The sequence below is a fragment of the Hylobates moloch genome, unplaced genomic scaffold (genome assembly GCF_009828535.3).
Source record: "Hylobates moloch isolate HMO894 unplaced genomic scaffold, HMol_V3 SCAFFOLD_6, whole genome shotgun sequence".
In the NCBI taxonomy this organism is placed as follows: Eukaryota; Metazoa; Chordata; class Mammalia; order Primates; family Hylobatidae; genus Hylobates; species Hylobates moloch.
The window spans coordinates 85,681,331-85,688,846 of NW_026652281.1; the positions used below are offsets into that span (position 1 = coordinate 85,681,331).

Sequence of the window (7,516 nt, forward strand, 5' to 3'; positions counted from 1 at the left end):
TTTCTTTGGTTGAAGCAATAAGGATGTTTAGTGACTCATAGAACTAGAAATTTAGGTGCAAGGTAAGCTTTATAGTTGACCAAATTTTGTAGCTCTGTGTGCATTTCTCAGTAGTTCTCTTGGCTCGGTTTCCTGTGTGGAGCGGTTTCACACTCAGATGAGTATGGAGAGGCTGTGGTTCTCCTCACATCTCACATCTACTCATAATGACATCAAAGGACAAGAGAGAGGACTTTTGGAAGTTCTCCCAGAAGATAGAGGATGAACTCTTTCAGCTCTTGTCCTTGCTTTCTCTTAGTCTGTTTCCTAAACAGCACCCTAAGGGATCCTGTTGAAACATAAGCCAAATCATGACACCGTTCTGCTCAAAACCCTCCGGCAGCCTCTGTATAAAAGCTGGAGTCCTTTCCAGACCTACAGTGCCCAGCAGGATCGGCCTCAGTGTCACTTCTTTGACTTCCTCTTCTGCTCTTGTCCCTCTTGTCCACTCTACTCCAGCACACTGACCTCCCTGCTGCTCCTCAAACATGCTAAGCCCATCCTGCTCCAGGATCCTTTGCCTGAAATGATCTCCCTACAGACTTCATTATGACAAATCCCTCACCTTCCCCGGATAGTCTTCCCTGAGGACCCTATTTAAAAATGCAACCCTTGGACTTTCCTGCTTTCCATCTCTGCTTTGCTTCACCTTGTTTCACTGATCATCGTCAAATACTATACATATTTTATGATTTATTTTGTTTATTGTTTGTCTGTCTTCACAGAGTCATGACTTCTTTCTTTCCCCTGCCCCACAATTTCTATATTCCCAGCATTTAATAGCAGTGCCTGGAACATAGTAGGCGCACAATAAATATATGCCAAATAAATAAACAAAGGTCTCTCCCAAGCTTCTCCTTTTCTTTCATTGGCTCAGTTTGGTCACATGACCTTCCTGAGTCAATCATTGCAAGGGTTTTGGGATTACTTCCAAAGCAATCAGGCTCATCTCTGGAGCTGGGGGTGGGGTTAGTTTCCTGTGAAACACATGGCTTCATGAAGACCTGGACAAAATCTGGATTCTTTTAGGAAGAAGAAGGAGGGTGAAATGTGTTGGTTCGGCCACCCACGGTGTCACCCACAGATGGTGCTATCCCTTTCTGAAGGCCTCACCGTGGCCTCCTGTGCATGTCCCAACTCCCCCTCAGAGTGCTTTTTACTCTCTGAGTGAAAAGATGAGCATAACGGTGAGGACCTTCCCTCTGGTATGTATGGCTGTTGGGAACAGATGGGGGGATGACAAGGGGAAAAGAAGAAAAGTTGCAATGAAGAAACACCTTTGAGAAGCAGCAATAAAGTCTGCAAAATGAGAAAATCACATGAAAACCCCAGATTGCAACTTCAGAGGTGCTAATGGCAATCCCAAGGAAGCACTTTTCTTGAATGACAATCTAATTTTACCATTATTGCAGACAGACCCACTTAAACATAGGAGCTCCTCTGCATAGGCTTCTGCATGTTAATGTCTGTGAATGATAAAGATCTGAGATGTCCATTCGTAGCATGGTACCCTGTGAGGACCTCTGGTGTGTAGGACCCTGAGCCTGCCTTAGGAACCACCATCAAAGCTGGGGCTCATCCTAACAGTTCAAGCACCATCAGCAGCTAGAGTCTGTGAGGACATTCACTTTTGCTCAGTAATGGCCATAGAAAGAGAGGATCTAAAAGAAGCTAAACTTTTATCATGAAAGGCTCCATTCAGCAGCAGAGAAGTTTCAGCATATTCATTCTTTGATTTCATAGTAGATTATTTAATACCTGCTATGCAGTAGACACGATTCTAGGCACTGAGGATACACTCTTGCCTCTCTACAAAAGCAGCCAGGGTGCTCGTGTAAAAATGAAAACCCAAATCCTGTTCCCTGCTTAGAAGTTTCCTTATAAGGATTCTATGTCTCCTTATCACACTGAGAAGAATCCCCAAATCCCATAGGCGGCTCCTGCCCACCTTGTCTCCTTGTCTCCTGCCCACCTGCCTGGCCTGGGAGGTTCCTGTGCTCCAGTGTTACCCTGGCCGCCCTCTTTCTGCTGCTCTTTTACTTCATGCTAGTTCCTGCCACAGTTCTTTTGCACCTTTTGGTTCTGTCTCTTGGAGCACGCCTCCCTTACATCTACTCATGGCCACCCTCTCCTTATGCAGCTCTTGCTTGCACAGTGCTATGCTATTAAAGATGCCTTGCTTGACTAATGCTGTACCATACACCAGGGGTGGCATTAAACATTTCTAACAACAGGGTTGGTAAAATCACTGGGTAATCCAAACAGATGCTAGCCGTTTACAACTGGGACAGCATATGTGCATACCAACTGAATGCCACCCAATCACACACAACTTCCCAGTCAGTAAATCAGCCAGTTACATTCATTTCTGTCACACTACCTGCCAGTCTCTGACATTATCTTGGTGGGGTTGTTTTACTCTCCCTTTTCCCCTCATTTTCTATTTCTTTTTCTTTCTTTTTTTTTTTTCTTGAGATGGAGTCTTGCTCTGTCACCCAGGCTGGAGTGCAGTGGCGCGATCTTGGCTCACTGCAAGCTCCGCCTCCCGGGTTCATACCATTCTCCTACCTCAGCCTCCCACTTTCTATTTCTTAATTGCATACACCCATTAAAGCAAGAGTTTGTCTGTTTTGTTCTTTGTGCATTACAGCACTGGCAGTGGCTAGTTCTGAGTCTGGCATAAAGTAGGCTCTCCATAAATATTTGTTGAATGAAAGACCAAAACATCCCAGCCCTCAGGCAGCTTACATTCTGTGAGATAGGATTAGTGGTGGCAGTTTCAGAGGTGCACACCCGGACAACTAAATGGCCTTAGAATTCTGAATTCTGAAGTCAGAAATTAACTCTGAATTGGAGTGAATAATCATGACCCTGTGAGTGCCTGGGAGAGGGCAGATCTGCATAGCTTCTGGAATGACAAATCTGGAGCAATGTCTTCAGGATAGATGATCTACAGAAAAGGCTATAGTTCTTGAGGACTTTTGCCACATCAGTTTGACCCTGAACTGCAACAGCACTTACTGTCTTCCTGCAATGTTGGTTCTTTTGTAGAGTCTGAAATGAATACGGCTCTTGATAGCTTAAATACCATCTTTAATAATCCTACCTAGAATGTCTTATTTAATTCTTTCTTAAAAAAATATGGAACGTTTCATAAATTTGTGTGTCATCCTTGCACAGGGGCTAATTTTCTCGGTATTGTACCAATTTTAGTGTATATGCTGCCAAATGATGCCCTTGTGAGACAGGTAGGTGAAATTAGCTTCATTTTGCAGACTAAGAAACTGAGAGCTGAGCACTGTGGTGTGTGCCTGTAGTCCCAGCTATTCAGGAGGCTGAGGAAGGAGCATCACTTGAGCTTACGAGTTCAAGGCCAGCCTGGGCAACATAGTGAGCCCCCATCTTTAAAAAAAAAAACCCAAGACACTGAAACCCAATGAGATTAGATGACTTGCCTAAGGACACAGAATGAGGCAGAGGCAGAGGCAGAGGCAGAGTCAAAGCCCAAGCATTGTAGCATTATATTTCCACTGCACCCAAATGTGAGCTTTTTTTTTTTTTGAGATGGAGTTTCGCTCTTGTTGTCTAGGCTGCAAGTGCAATGGCGCAATCTCAGCTCACTGCAACCTCTGCCTCCTGGGTTCAAGTGATTCTCCTGCCTCAGCCTCTGGAGTAGCTGGGATTATAGGCATGCACCACTATGCTGGGCTAATTTTTGTATTTTTAGTAGAGACAGGGTTTCACTATGTTGGTCAGGCTGGTCTCGAACTCCTGACCTCAGGTGATCGACCCACCTCAACCTCCCAAAGTGCTGGGATTGCAGGTGTGAGCCACCGAGCCCAGCCACATTAGGGCTTTTAGGGTGTCCATCACCCAGCTGATCCATTTCTGGTCTTCTCTGGGCAGATGTTTATTTTGTTTTCAAGTGAGGCTCGAGTGAGAGTGGTTTGTGAGCCAACCACAGCTCTGTCTTGACTGGATATACCATTTTATGCCATTTTGAAAATCCTCCCATAGTTTTAAAATTGACATTATATTGAGATAATTGTAGCTCCACATGCATTTGTAAGAAATAATAGAGTGATCTCATATGCCCTTTACCCAGTTTCTCCCAATGATAACATTTTGTAAAACTATAGTACAATAGGATATTGACTCTCTCACGTTTTTAAGAGAATTTAAAAAAATGCACTCAGGGAGTTCAGGGGCCAGGGCACACACCTCTGCCCCTGGGCTGTGGCAGCACTGCCCTGTGGGCCCAGAGTCAGCGGCTTGGGAGGCAATCTGACCTGCCTCTGTCACTGCTCCCCGTGGGGACTCCCTGGGGCTCAGCTTCCTCATCAGTGCGGCCAATGTGAGCTTCTTAATGGCAGGGGCCGTGTGTCTCTTGCCTTGTCTCTGGTCCCTCGTGTGGAGTAGACTCAAGTAGACTTTCTGCTTCCACAGACTCAGTAAGGAAAGTGGACAGAGCCATGGAGCCTCCATATGGTGGAGGTATGTCAAGGAAGCAGCGCTGCCAGGCTCTGGGTGACCTTGGGCAGATTTCATCCCTTCACAAGCCTTAGCCTTCTTAGCTGTAAAATGAAGGGCTGGATAATGTCCGTAAGAATCTTTCCAGTTTTAATGTAGGATTCTGTGATGTCAAAAATAAGAGAGATTGTATTATTGCAGATTGAAAAATAATTATCTTTTATGTGCCACATGTAACTTTCTATTTCTCAGGCTACCTGTTATGTAGCATCAACATTGCCTCATATATCAGACACTGCTGTAATAAGTATGCAATTTGTAGCTGCAATTTCCATTTTATGGCAATATCTGATTTACACGAGGTGTTTTTAAAGCATGTCACTTACAACGTACACACCTGCCAAGAGCCTGCTCTTTCATCATGACTTTTCAGCGAGGTCAGAAAAAGCACCCAAATTCAAGTAAACAAACAGCAGGCAAGCTTTCAACACTAAAGCTTCTTTTCCACCTTGAGGAAGGATGTTGTCTCTCAATAGATGATGGTGACAAACCTCCCATATTCAGACCTTCCTATGTGGATCAGGACTGAACCCCTTTCTAACAGGTGCTTTCAAACTCCAGTTGTAGAACAGGAGAGCGATTCATAAGCCTGTGTATGCACCAGGTGAGGGACTGTTTGTGGAAAATTAGTTAGCTAAGAATCAATTCACTGAATGACCAGTTCATTGAGTGTTCAATTCCATCGATCATTTTGATAGAAATTTGAAGATGAATATTCAAGTGCTGGAGGCAGAAGCAAGGTAATATGTAGGGGCATCTAGAAAACAAAGTATGAATTTGGTAAATTTTTCAAGTTTATTGGACTTTTGGAAAATTGGTTATTTTGCATGTTGACTGTTGATAGATTGATTTTTGGCAAATTTGTCTGTTTCTGGAGGGTCAGTTCAGCCTGTTGGAGATCTGAAAAGTTTACCTTTTAGTGTTACTGATGCAGATTTTAGGCCCACTTTGTCCATCCCTCTGCGGCCAATCATAGCATCCCTGAGACAGCTTGATCCCAGGAAGAGAAAGAGGCATAGTAACACAAGTTGTGCATGATGGACCTAATCTTTGCCTAATCCTGGCACACCTGGAGTGAAAATGATTTTGAGGAATCTCTCTCCTTAATTCTGGCAGGAATTTAGTGGCCTTTGAAGCAGAGCCAAGCAGACACAAGCTTCATGGAAACTTGATCCTCTTGCAAGCCTCTGAAGCCTTTTCAGCCAGCCCTTAAACACCACTGCTCATATGGTTATGCTACCAGGATTTTTTTTCCAGCTTCTGACGCTAGTGCAATAATGGTGAAAGCACTCAGTGACCAGGAAAAATAAGGGCAGTGAGGATGTCTTCAGATAAAGCATCTGCTGACACAGCCTCTCTTGGACACCCTGAGGTCCAGTGAAACAACTTGACATGGTTGGCTGCCCACCAGGACAAAGACTGGCTGAGTAGAGGATGGATTTCTGCCCCAGTGATTTGGCCACTAGTTCAAAATCTTCCTAAAGGTCAGTCATATGGCTAGGATTTCTTCTTGAGCCTTGGCTGGACTGTGCAGCTTCTATTGTGAAGCTTATAGCACAGGCCTGCAATGCCCTACTAGTCATCACTATAGCCCCAGGGCCAGCACAGAGCTAGACTTGGTAAATAGGCTTAATAAAGATTTGTAGAATAAATACTAGCCTTGACCGACATGTGGCCCCCAAGGTGCCTGCCTTTCTCCTCCCACTCCTGGCTACTTTATTGTAATGGAGGACGTTCTTGGCCCAGTTACATGGTGTAAGAAATTACAAGGGATTTCTCATTCCTGTGATGTGGTCCATTTCCTGGTGGTGTGGCACTGCCCATCGTGCCCTTGAATATGCCACCTTCTTAGCTAGGAATCCCCTCTCCTTGTCTATTAGCTTGTCTGAACTTCTCCATCTTTGGTATCCAGCTCAAATGTTACCTTGGGTGTAACACCTTCCCAGTTCCTCCAGCTCAGATTTCTTTGAATTGTAATTGTTTCTGCATGTCAGTCACCTACTATATTGTAAAACTTTCAGGGACAGACACTTATCTTTATTCTCATTTATTCATTTTCTTGTTTAGAAACAGTGTAACAAAATGGTTAAGGGCACAAACTATGGATTTATAGTTTAGGTTGGCTGTGCGACTTATTGATTATGTAATTTACAGTGAGTGACTTAAACTCTTTAAACTATTTTTCTTTCTTTCTTTCTTTCTTTTTCTTCTTTCTTTCTTCTTTCTTTCTTTCTTTCTTTCTTTCTTTCTTTCTTTCTTTCTTTCTTTCTTCTTTCCTCTTTATCTCTTTCTTTCTTTTCTTTTCTTTTTCTTTTTTTGAGGTGGAATCTCACACTGTTGCCCAAGCTGGAGTGCAGTGGCAACTTCTTGGCTCACTGCAACCTCCATCTCCCGGGTTCAAGAGAGATCCTCCTGCCTCAGCCTCCTGAGTAGCTGGGATTACAGGCACACACCACCACACCTGGCTAATTTTTGTATTTTTAGTAGAGATGGGATTGCACCGTGTTGGTCAGGCTGGTCTTGAACTTCTGACCTCAAGTGATCCATCCACTTCGGCCTTCCAAAGTGCTGGGATTACAGGCATGAGCCCCCATGCCTGGCCTCTATTTTTCTTATATGTAAGGATGAATACTGTGGTAATATTATGTTTTAGAGCCATTGGAAGAATTAGACAGATATAGCATTTATTGGGCACTTACTATACACCAAGTATTACGCTGATAATAGTAATTAATATGGTTATTTACTTATTCAACTTTTTTTTTTGGCACAAATACTGGGGCCTGATACTGTTCTATGTGCTGCCTCTAGGATCTAGCAAGATGTTTGGTATAGAGTTGGGCCTTGGCAAATGTTCACTGAATGAGTAAAGCTAGAACAAGTTGTGGACTTAGTTTGTAAATATTTATATCGGTCAACTAAACTGGATTATGCTGTGTAACAAATA

The 7,516-nt window shown here is 43.7% G+C and overlaps 1 pseudogene; it reads right to left on the reverse strand.

Moving 5' to 3' along the window:
* Nucleotides 1-3,174: 3,174 nt before the first annotated feature.
* LOC116472024 (U6 spliceosomal RNA) lies at nt 3,175-3,272 on the reverse strand (annotated as a pseudogene).
* Between the last annotated feature and the right edge of the window lie 4,244 nt (nt 3,273-7,516).